We start from the raw sequence: 12,328 nt of genomic DNA, 5'->3' as shown, positions 1-12,328 counted from the left end.
AGCGTCCACAGAGGGTGTAGTTTTTTTTTCTCAGTCCCTTAGTCCCTCTGGGGACACTTTCTCTCCTCCTTAAGTGGGCTTGAACTCCTCATGTTAGACAATGATTACACAACCTCGCTGCTCCCTGCTTAAGTAGGTGACTAGTTGTTGGTACTATAACCTTGGGCGCGGTGGGGGAGAGAAGTGTAACAAGAGAGAAGTGTATGAGGCTGAAAGGGAAACTGAGATAGTGAGCATTGACAGGATTGAGCTCCCAGGTGGGGTGTCACCCTCAGGGGAGGCAACAATTGCTGACAAAGCCGTGTGTTTGTGTGTGTCACACGAGAAGGTCCTGGCAGGTGAATTTCCTCAGGTATTGCTCATTAGAGGACCGCACAGATTCTGAGGTGTAGTTTTGACAATTTGACGTGTGTCTGAGCAATTCAAACCACAGTCTGTATGTTATGTAGGAAAAATGTATTAGGATAAAAACTGAATAACAAATAGAAAGGAACTCCTGTTTAAATATTTTTTTATTATTAAGAACTGGATGTACAAGCTCTCACATTTGCTGCTCTAACTGGCCTGTATTTTTTTTATTTGCTTTTTTACAGTAGCTTTAGTCACATGCCGCCAGTGTTGTTGACTTTGTCGCTACCTTCCCATTGTGAAAGGGTGACCTTCCTCTTTCTCCCACTCTCTGTTCTGCTCGGCTCCGTACATCTGTGTCTGTTTACCAGGCTGCCTGTGTCTCCCTCAATCTGAACTGATGAGTGCAACTCACAGCTGCTCCTCTCTTGTTTCCCGCTGCTTGGGTTGTGTGTTTCTGTGTGTGTGTGTGTTTCAGTGTGTGTAATGTCATTGTGTTCACCAGTGACAGTGTCGTGCTCTCAAATCAAAGACTGGCTTGCTACCACAACACACCTTCTGATCACAGAAACAAGTAGATAAAAGAATTCACAGGTTATTATTCTGCTGTCATCCATCTGTTGTTATTTACACCGGTGTGAGCAGGACTTCCCTGCTACATCCACCTGTGTCACTTGAGCCTTTTGACCTGCATTCCTCTCTTGTCATTCCTTCATGTTTTATCTGTGTTTAGTTATTTCCTGCTGTTTCTATGGAAATTTGACTTGTACACCCCCACCCCCAGTACAAAGATTAAAACATACAATCTAAAGACTACTGAAAAATGTATAAAAGAGATGATTCTTACTTGGTTAAAAAAAACAAAGAGGTAGAGAGCAGGAAGTATATTGTTTCAGTGAGGGCATGGAGAGGAGAAGAGAAGGATGTTAGAAGCAGAATATGTCTTGGGGCTGGTATTGGATAGCAGTGAGAACATGACATCATCAGGACAGGTGTTGTTTGCTCTTGTTGTCCTGGAGTGAAGGTGAGAAGGCCTGAAGGCTGTTTGACTCTCAGCCTGAGCCTGTTGTACCTGTTTTGGATCCACAGGACCTGGTCTCAACTCAAGGTGTTACACCTTCTCATTTTCAGGATGGTGTGTTTGAGTTTGGTTTCATTATAAGAAAACACTTTAGTTACAGTTATTATAAAAACTGGATTTAACCAACTATGTATATGAAGAAATTGATTGGCATATAGACCTTTATCTGAGTTTCTAGATGGAATCAGATTTCAGATTGGACATACTAACAAATGATGTCTGTTTTATGATCTGTCCTCTCCTCATTCAATAGGCTGATGTTATGAATGACTGTTGTTTTGCTCTTGTGTCACAGAGCATTGACATTTGTGGTTTTAAATGAAACATATGCAGTGACTGAAGGAATTTCCCTAAAATTTGCTATAGCACCAGATAAAATCACCTAGAACACTGACATTAGCATCGACTGTCATGTTTTGGCAGGTGTTAGCTTTCTATAAAGCCTGATAAAAGGTAACCTGACATATCTGTTGTAGATTTAGATCCTGCACATGGGTAAAAGTACCAATTCAGTACAACACAGTAATGTAAAAATAAGCTATAAGACATAAACATCAAAGTTTTGTCTGATTTTATTTTATTTTATTTTAGTTTTTTGATTCTGGATCATTTGAATGTTTAAATTAATAAATTCAAATTTACCAACAACAACACATTAAAAGACTTTAGAAGCAAACATTTTTTAGTATGTTTTTGTATCAAAGCTTATTGTGTTGCGATTTTTTTAAGTTGTCGGATAAATGTTTATTTATTTATTTACTTATTACCTTTACTTTAGCATCAGTATCATTAGCATTTAGCTACTCTCATATAGCTGTTATGGCTGCAGTTGATATTATTGATTGAGCATTAACTCAGCTTTAAAATGGTCTCTCTTGCACTGGTGGTGCTTGTGCATAACATTTCTAATGTACTGTATGCACACACAGAATTTACATCTCTGCATGAATTGCATTTTAAACAGACTTCGGGGGACTTCTTGTTCATGTGAAAGTTTCCTAAGCCTTCTATAAATATTTCTGTGAAAATGCTTTACCTCTTCAGGTACAACTCAAGTTCCGTCGGTGTCGTGCTGCCTGTCAGTTGCTGCTGAAATGTTTCTTTTGGTTGTTCATTTGCAATTAGGAAATGTAAATCAGACAGGTGCTGCTGGAATCTATCAGAGTCTGCATTTGTTTTACCTCAGGTATCTCAGATCCTGCCTTTGTAATAACACACACGCACACACACGCGCAACAAGGTCACCTCCACGTATCACTTAGGGTCCGTCTACACATGAGTCTGGTGAGGCTTCAGATATGCTGCATAAAAGAGACGAAAACTTTTTATTGGGAGGATGGAATACAGAGTCTGCCTTGTTTCTGACTGACATATGTTCACTGTGTGTGAGAGAAGAACTGGGATCAACACTCTCTGCACATAAGGAGAGGTACAGCTGCTAGATAGCATTTCTTAGTATGTGTGTGTGAAGTGAGGGAAAGTGTGTGTGTGTGTGTGTATGGGGGGGTACATGGGAATGCACACTTTCATGAGCGTGGCTGTGTGTGTGTGTGTTTGTGTGCGAGTAGGCGCGAGTGACTTCACACAGGCGTAGTAGTAATGAAGCGTGCCAGTGTGGAGAGAGTGGAAGTTGAGTGTCAAACTGGTGAAGAGGAAGGAGGAATCTGTAACATTTGGTTTCCAGTATGTCACATTTCCACCGCATTTTAATCACCTTTATTAATGCCAAATACTGAGCATGGGAGATAAATCCTTGTTTACAAAGACTGACCAATATGACAAATGTGCAATTTTAATATTTGGACTGCAGACAAGCAACTTTTTAAAAGACAGTTTTTAATATTCAGATGCCCTCCCACACGCGAAAGGCACATGCTGACTACATTTACACACATACACACTCTGTGTTTTATGCCACTGGCAACTGCCTTATTCCCACCAGCTGTCTCAATGCATAAAACCCAGGCTTGTTGTTAAGTCTGGGGCTTAAAAGCACTGCCAAAAAGAAAGCTGGGCAGGAATAACGGCATTAATTCTGTGATTTGAGCCACCACTCAGACTCAACATTTAAAAGTGCTTAAAACTAGCAGCTGGTGTCAACAAGGTAATAAAAGCAGGCACGAGGGATCGCTCAGCCTGACTCGTGTCGGGCAGCGGGATGTCCGTGTTAGTTTAAACGGCAGTGATGCGGGCAGAGAGGAAACACTGGCACGGACCACAGCCTGCCGCACTGCCAGAGGCAGAAAGGGCAGTTAGGGTAATGTGAGATTGTAATTTGTAGCTTACCAGCTTGTGTCATAGAAATATAGCGGACAATAGCTTGACGCTGGCCTGTTACACCCACCCTATTTGGTTTCCTCTGCTTTAAAGAGCCCTGCCAGTGACATCACTCTCGCAGCTAAGCCTCCCTCCCTCTTCCCCATCAGGTGATAGGTATCATTTGCCACTTCTCCTGCCAAGTCGGGAGTTGGAAAACTTTAATTTCCCGAGCTCTGGAGACAGCACCAGAGGTTTATGTCCATTACCCAAGCCCTGAAACAAGAGCTGACGTGGACTTGGAGCGAGCTAAGTAGTCTGTGCCGGCATTACCTAACCCCTGAACCTCGGTATCATCTTTCAGCACTGTCTCTCCACCTCATCATTGCAATTTCCTCCCTCCGTTTTCTCTCCTGTTGTTGTCCTTTCTCTGTGAGGCCAAGGTTGATATTCTTGTTAAAACGAAGTCAAGACTTAGCTGGACCTGGGCCACAAAGTGCATTATGATCCACCTCCTCTTTGCTACCCATTAACTTGTCCTTCATGATGTGGCAGCGGCTTGTAAACGCCTCGGCACTTCAGCACTCAAGCTCTTAAATCCACACAGTGCAGTCTGTAAAACATCTTGACTGTCCTCGCAACTTTGCACATCCCTTTGAAAGTGAAACTCGGCTTATGAGTCAGCAGCAGGTTTTTTTCTTCTTTACTTGCATATCTAAATTGCACACAAGCAGCACGTGCATTCACACTTCTTAACCACACACAACATGATAGATACACCACCAGCAATTGAAATTGTTTACAGAGGTTTGTGTGGAGTCACCAGGCGGTGAAGATAGTGTGATACAAAAAAAGGATCCACAATTCAAAACTTTGTGGTTTCATCTGTGTTATTCATGTATGAAATTTTACTGTGTTTTCTGAAATCTGTGCAGAGGTGTCAGTCAAAGTGGAGGACGAGTGCAAGGTGTCCTGAAGGTTAATGGCTGAGGAAACGCTGAGCGATTTAAACACCATATGGATAGGCTCATCATCTACAAGCTGTTCAAGGTTGAACCCATCCAGAACACTGTAGGATTGAGATAATAGCCTTCTTTGCCCAACTGTTGTTAAGCTACCAATCTCCTGTCAGCTGCAGGGGAACTGATAAGCATTAGGACCCTGAGCAACTTTCTGCGTCCCTCCTCGCTCAATCTTTGACTCATTTTCACTCATTCCTCAGTCTGTCAGGTGCACAGCACAGAGGTGCAGATGACACTCTTACTTTTCTTCTGTCTTCCTTTGTACCACCATTTTCTTCCTCCTATCATCATGCCTCTCTCTCACTCTCTCTCACACTCACTCTTTCTCTCTTTCTTCTTTCGTCTCTTCTGCTCACAGCCACACACATCCATCGGAGAGTGGCTCGCCCTCAGAGCCATCTGTTTCCAGGCAGCCTGTGAGTGTTGCTGAAATATGTAGGGCCTAATTAATTCAACCAAATTGTTTTAGAATAGATTAATACAATAATGGCAGCGCATGAAAGGTTATTTCAAGTACACCACTCAGCTAATCTCATCAAAGGGTAGATTTTTACTGCTCTGCACTTGCTGAACACCCACTGCCATATAGACCCTCACATACAGAAGCCAATCAGTATGTGATAGGGGACGCAGTGGCTCAGTGGTAGAGCAGGGTTGTTCAATAAATGGAAGGTTGGTGGTTCAATCCCACCCGCCCTGCCTCCAGTGCACTCACTGGTGTGGTGCACCTTGCTGGTCAATTTCCCTCTGGGATTATTAAAGTATCTAAAAATAAAAAGTTCTCAGCATAGGTGCTGATTTTGCAATGAATTAGTAATGTGGGTATTAGAGATGTTGGTAGGTTGGTTCACCTCACAAGAAGGTTCCACCTTTTCATGTTAACCTAGTTCAAAGTGGGTTGATAAAAGGGATGGATGAACTGATAAAGGTGGCTGAACTGTACAGGTATGCACATACACTAACTTTTGATGACTATGATCTGTTGAAGATCTCAGATCTCACTTAAATCAGCAACCTTTTCATTTCGGACGACTTCTGTGATCCAGCTCGTGCACATTTCAGAAGATGGATCTGTGATTGGTTTTCTTTTGATGGTTGTTTAGCAGAAGAACAGCTGGCGATGCTTTAAATCCTATGACCTCTACAAAGAAAACAATAGTCTCTCACTTGAAAGCACTTTATAAATGATATGACAGTAAACTCATTATAAAGGGTGACATTTTAAAGAGCCTCCATATTAAGGAAGACGGCATTTCTTTGATGTATTATAATATTTGTTGTTGTTTGTTAATCCCTGAAGGAGAAATTTGACCTTCTGGGTGGAAGATGGCTATTCATTCATTAAACCTCACACCCTGCTGCTCTTCTACTTTCTAAAAAAAAAAAAAAACTATTTGTAGTACTTTGTAGTGAAGATCAGTAACATTTTGAAGTTAGATGGGTCAGTAGTGCTCTGGTGCCTCCTTGTGTGTTGTGTCGGGTGCATGTTGGCCTCTGCATGGGCAGAAAACTTGAGGGTAGAGATGTAAGGTTTTCAAATAGGTCTCAGTTCACATTGAGGCAAATGGATTATATTTATACTGAAGCCAAAAAGCATTTTTAAGAATAAGTGTGAGATTTGAAACACCATGTGACTCCTTTTAAATGAAGCTCTTTCTTACTTACTCCTGTGAGACAGTGAGCCTGTTACCATCAGTCACCTGGACTAACCTCTGCAGGGAATGATGCAGACGAGCTGAAGTCACAGTGCTGTTGTTCATCAAGATTAATACCAGCTCACTGTCCTCCCCAGAGAGGCAAACTCACAGATTCCCTACTTGACTTCCAGAGCTGGCTCCTATAGACAGCTCTGGTTCATTAACACGAGTATTATGGCTGAACCACTTGCAATTAGGAGTGTGTTTAAGACGATACCATGCACACAAAAGCGCATGCACACTAGAGTGTGTACACACTCAACCTTACACCTATCACACACATACACACGGAGTCGCGCAGTGTCGGGTGCATTTTTTAAGAGGAGGAATATGATAATGAACCTGGCTTGATAGAGTAATTAACTGGGCTAAATGGAAATCCCACGAGGTTCAGTGATAGTTAGCAGATGTTCTCTGAAATACATTAAAGACCAAACGTCTTGTGAAAGCGGGGAGGGGGGAAGAGAGAGAGAGAGAGAGAGTAAAAAAAAAGAGGGAGGATATTACCACTGTAGATAAAGTTTGGGGTTTTTCAAATAAGGAGAGGAATGCGAGGTCTCGACTTCTGCGGTGGGAGTCTTTTATTTGGAAACAATGTCTCAGTAGGAGGGATGTATGAGCTGATCAGAGTCATGTGGTGCACAGGAGTAATCATTAAACCAGAACAGCCTCAGGTTTTAAATAGAGAGCTTTTATGAGCAGAGAAATTTCTTGTTGGGTGGTTAGTTAAATTTGTTTTTGATTATGTTGCAAAGGCTGCATGTTTAGAGGTCGGAACAAGCCAGTAAATGTGACACTATAACTCTGGGAAAGAAAATGTTATTGATTTCATAAACACTGTTTCTATTGATGCTGATTTTTTACACAGTTTAAGTAGCACAAACATGGTGGAGATACTGTTATGTCAGCTTGCCTATGGCTGACAGGCTTAATGTAAAGTTTGGTTGTCGCATACAACAATATTGGTGACACAAAAAGAGGCGGTGAAGTCGCACTCCACAACTAGCTAGCTTGCTAAGTCATACTGAGAAGAGCCATCTGTTTCCCTGTCTGAACTTTAGAACAAAGACACCAGGCTGTCAAAGTTTCCCTCAAACAGAGAAATGCACCCTGACTCAATCACAAGCATACGCACGCAGGCAACACGCCACAAATACATATACATACACACACACATTTTCCACCCACATATGTGCACTCGTTTTGGACTTGTTCCCTTCTGTTCTGGAGTCTAATGGACTTTCCCATTCTTAGTTGAGTGGCTCCATCTGAGCGAATGAATGTAATTTTGGATATTTCCTCTTTTTGCAAACTCAGAAATAGTTCTCTTTAAAAGAAAAACGAAAAAAAAAACCTAAATGAGGCATGTGGTTAAAAAACACGTCCATGTGTTTGTGCAGAGGAACACCTGTTAATATTAAGTTTATTGCTGAATTTATTCCAGTCAGTCCATGTGGTCAGTAGGTGTAAAGCAGCTGCAGGAAGTGTAATAATGACTTCCTGTTTACTCCGCCTCCCCCCTCCCAGCCCACTCACCAGCTACAGCCGGTCCTTCATGGTGCAGCTCCATCGCTAATATATAATACATTTCCACTGGACACAGACACACAAGCCTCACCCTGATCGGTCTCATATTTTCCATTAGACCCTACAGTTACTTATGAGTGAGCGTGAACTTCCAGTGACCTCACACCTTGATGTACTGATCAATCAGTGTGCTGTTCACACCCTCAGTGCCTCTTTCTAATCTAAACTTTCTTTTTATGGGCACATTTACACGATTACACATTAAGTAAAACCTTATTTTGACATACATAATATGTTTTAGTTGACCAAGCTTATCTGATTGCAGTGCAAGTGAAGTGTGACAAATGCCTGAACATGAGCTCTCCTGACCTAACATGGGATTACAGTAGATATCTAGCTATAGCAGTGAAGCAGATGAAATATGAGTTAAGATGATAATTGTACATAACCTGACATAAAGAAATATTACTGACATTTGGTTATCTGTGAAACCTGAAGTAAACCAGAGGTGCTGTGAGTTGCAGTTGTGGTCGTATCTATCATAAACAGTGCACTTTAAGCGTCACTGTCGATAAAAAAAAAACACAACAGTTCTGTGTGCAGACGTGCATCGTTGCACTAGCAGCCTGCAAAGCTTTCTTCCTTTGTGCTGATGTGGAAGTTGATATACTGCACTTCTCTCTGAAATCTTATTGGCCGGTACTTTGTGATAAGTTGTGGCAGAGCGCAGAGGGAAGTTCTAAATCATACCACCAGATCTGGTGTTTTTTACAACCTGACAAAGATCCAATTAAGATTGAAATGCTGTCTGTGGAGAATGCTGTACAGCGTGCGGAGCATTGCAGTGCAGTTAGCTCTCTGTGCCCACAGAGAACACAGAAAACCGAGCAGGCACGCTGTTATTTCTGTACCTAAACCCTCAAACTCTGCTTGTGATGCTACACGTTGGACAGTTAGCAAGCATGCCTTTCTTTGTGTACATCAACACGTCGTCAACATGACATATAATGGCAGCAGCTATAATCGATGTGTCACTGTCTGACCACCCTGTGCTGCCATGGTAACCTCTTAATAGTCCAGAGTATGGATGTGACATCTGTGTGCTTGGCCTGCTTGATTACTGAAAGGCAAAAACACATTGATTAGACACAACAAAAATCTCCATGACGACTAAATGGTTGTCCTTGTTATGTTAGTTATGAAACAAGAATCTAGGTATTTGTTATTATTACAGTCTCATTGTGTTCTTCGGGCCATAAAGATGTCACTCCGTAAGCTTTTAGAAATTAAATCTCCACCCAAGTTCCACCCATTTGGCACAAGGGTCAGCTCAGTCAAATGCTTCGGTTAATCTGCGTGACATTCCCAGGAAGACCAAATCACTCCATGCTGGTTAACCATTACCAAACTCAATTAATCATTCTGAGACTGTATGAGAATTTCTCGATGCCTGTCCTCTTTTTTTTCTCCCCTTCCTCCTCCTCCTTTCCTCATGCCACTGGTCTTACTTCATCTCATCCTTGTTGATGCCCGCTGGCCGCACGGCCACAAAGCCTGCCTTTCATGTGCCGGTGTCGCAAGTGCTCCAAAGAGCCATCTGCCACCGCCCCTCCAAGCAGATGATAAAGTTAGCATCCTCCGCTTTGCATTCCCCCCTCCCTGGATGCAGACAAACACGCACATGGGGACACACCTACACAAACAGAGACAGCAGACAAACACAGTATGAAAGAATGTTAATGAGTTAAAGGAGGAGATGACCACCTGACTGCTGAGCTAACCGGAAAACATGGAGGCAATAAGTGGGGCAGGGGTGAGCGCAGTAAGGAAGATGAGGGAAAAAGTGTGCCTGACAAAAAAACGAGATATCAAAGAAGTTTGATATTTATCTCTGTACTATTTGTACAAAGTTAGCATAATTTGAACTTTTCCTTAAAATATGTTCACATAAACTGGTCTGCCTTCTATATTTATACATCTTTAATAGGACAAATGTAACAGAAGTCTTGCAAAAGAGGACCAGGTGACTATCCACTCAGCAACTCTAATTTCTTTTTTTGCCATTTTGCATAAACTTTCCTTGATTTCAGAAGCAATTAGAGCTTGAAAGAAATTAAATGAAAGTGACGGTGGTTGACTGCACACATCTTTTCCACTGATTCTGCCACTATCAAGATAATGTGATGTTTCAATCCTGTGGCTGGATGATTCTAGGTATTTCTGCTCAGCCTTCCTGATAGATATAGGTGAGTTAAAATGATTACTGATGGGTCGGAACTGAAAGATCAGATTTGGTTGAGTAAGTGATTAAAGCCCCTGCCTGTCAGTCAACAGATTTAGTTAAATTGGCAGCTTTATCAAAGTACATCTCGCATAGATTAATGTAATCTGATTCTACTTTAAATGCATTTTACTGTCACGATAACCCCAAACAAATCTATAATGATGGCTTTAGCCCCCAACTGAAACAAGCCAAAAGTGTCTAATGGAGTCATCAGCCCCCCCAGATTATCATCATCTGTTTGGGCTTGCTACCTCCACACTCCTGCATGCACACACATAAACACACACACACACACACATATCCCTCAGATTCCCAACTACAAGGAGCAAAGAAGCGTCGGGAGATGTTTAATTAAGACAACAGATCAATTAACAGCTCAATTAGCCGGGCTAATTAGGGGCTCAGTTGGAACAAAAGCTCGCTCTCCTCTGCTCTCGCTTTCTCTCCGTGTCTCTCGCTCGCTGTCGTGCACACGTACACTTGTGCGCCTCTAGGCTCACACCCTCTCGCAGGGTTTGAGCACAGGACATGGTTGTCGCTAAACCTCGCTATAGAGCACATAATCCTACTTAATCATCAGTCCAGATTTTGGCTGAAAATTGCCTGGAAGGGAGAATCGGAGCAGGGATTCTTTCTCCCTTCTATTTTATCTGTGAATGCAGGACGCTGATGATTTTAGAGGACTAATTGAAGTTAGAGCAGCCTGGAGGCCAGGGCATATTTTAGTTAACCTGATTTTTTTGTGACAGCATTACATCATTTAAAATGTGTTTAGCTATTAGACTCTCACAAACTCATAAATCTCTGTACAGAAAGTAACTGCTCACATACTCTGTGTGTGTGTGTGTGTACAAAAGTCATGTTACCAGGTGTAATAGAGCTTCTTGTGTGTATTAAGACTTTTGGCAGCGGTGGTGGGGACACTGCCGACGCTTACATGCTTCTGAATCTGCATGTTTTTGGCAGAAGCTCGCGCTCTGGACTCCCATGCCCAGTCAATTAGGACGACTGTGCTAGCTGGTACACAGCTCCAGTGGAGTAAGCCTGTGAGACAGAATGTATGTCTTCATTAAATGTTGCACAGTTGTTTGAGCAGTGTGCAGGAGAAAGTGTTCTTCTATGAGCTTATATTAAAATAGCACCTGCAAAGACATACAATAGCTTCAGTTTTAATATCACTTATCCTCATTTACTCTCTATCTCCTCTGCGCTGCCCTCTTTTTACTGCGTGTGTGGAGACAGGTGGTGCGAATATAGTATATATATATATATATATATATATATATATATATATTTTTTTTTTTTTTCCCAGCATAATTTCTTACATACTCTTCTGTGTGATGTGTGATGCATTGTAGTTTGTTGTATAGTTTATTCTTAATGTTTGTTTGGTGTTGGCAAGGAGTGTGTTGGCAGTGTAACCTGTGTTGAGTGTGAGATAGATGTCCTCATCTGCCCTTTTAGAGGTCCCTGGGGTGTTTGTCTGTGTGTACCAAAACACATAGCAGGCATGCACATCCACTTCTTGGTGTGTGAGTGTGTATGTGTCTGTGTGTGTGTCAAGGAGGGTTCAGATGCCCGGTCACCCCATATATCTCCTATGCAGCAGACAGGTCTGGGGTTCTGTTGCTGATGCACTGTCTGCTCTCATTACTTAGCAGGCCCAGGAGCAGGCCCAGGCTCGACACACACACACACGAATACACACAAACACACGCAAATACTGTCTTGCTGGGACAATTAAATGCGACTGGAAACACTGGAAGAATCTGCCTAAAGTGAAGGAGACGGCTGGGAAACTGCATTGGATTGATGCGTCTTGAAGTACCTTTACATTACAGCCAGACCCCTACACACAAACACAGAGAGCCACACAACCACAATGGGACGCACTGTGCAAGTCTTGTGACAGGATGACTGACAGAAGGACAGGCTGTTGCCACATGACTTCCTCTCTCTCCCCACACACTTCCCTATGTTCCAGTGTTAATAAATTGTGTCTCAGCAGCTGTGTGCTCTGCTACAGCCTGCTGCTGATATAACAATGATGTCTAGTAGTCACCAACACTTCGTCCAGAAATGTAACTGCTTAGCAACATGTTTGGCATTTTAA

General features: G+C 42.3%; 1 long non-coding RNA gene across 1 annotated transcript in view; it reads left to right on the top strand.

The window, feature by feature from the left end:
• Positions 1–12,328, top strand: part of LOC114427910 (uncharacterized) — a 104,199-nt gene that overhangs the window by 33,283 nt on the left and 58,588 nt on the right. The gene's annotated exons all lie outside the window — the stretch shown is intronic.

Source organism: Parambassis ranga, chromosome 22 (assembly GCF_900634625.1).
Source record: "Parambassis ranga chromosome 22, fParRan2.1, whole genome shotgun sequence".
Lineage (NCBI taxonomy): Eukaryota > Metazoa > Chordata > Actinopteri > Ambassidae > Parambassis > Parambassis ranga.
The sequence above is the reverse complement of the archived record's forward strand: the minus strand, read 5'-3'. Positions and strand labels throughout refer to the sequence as shown.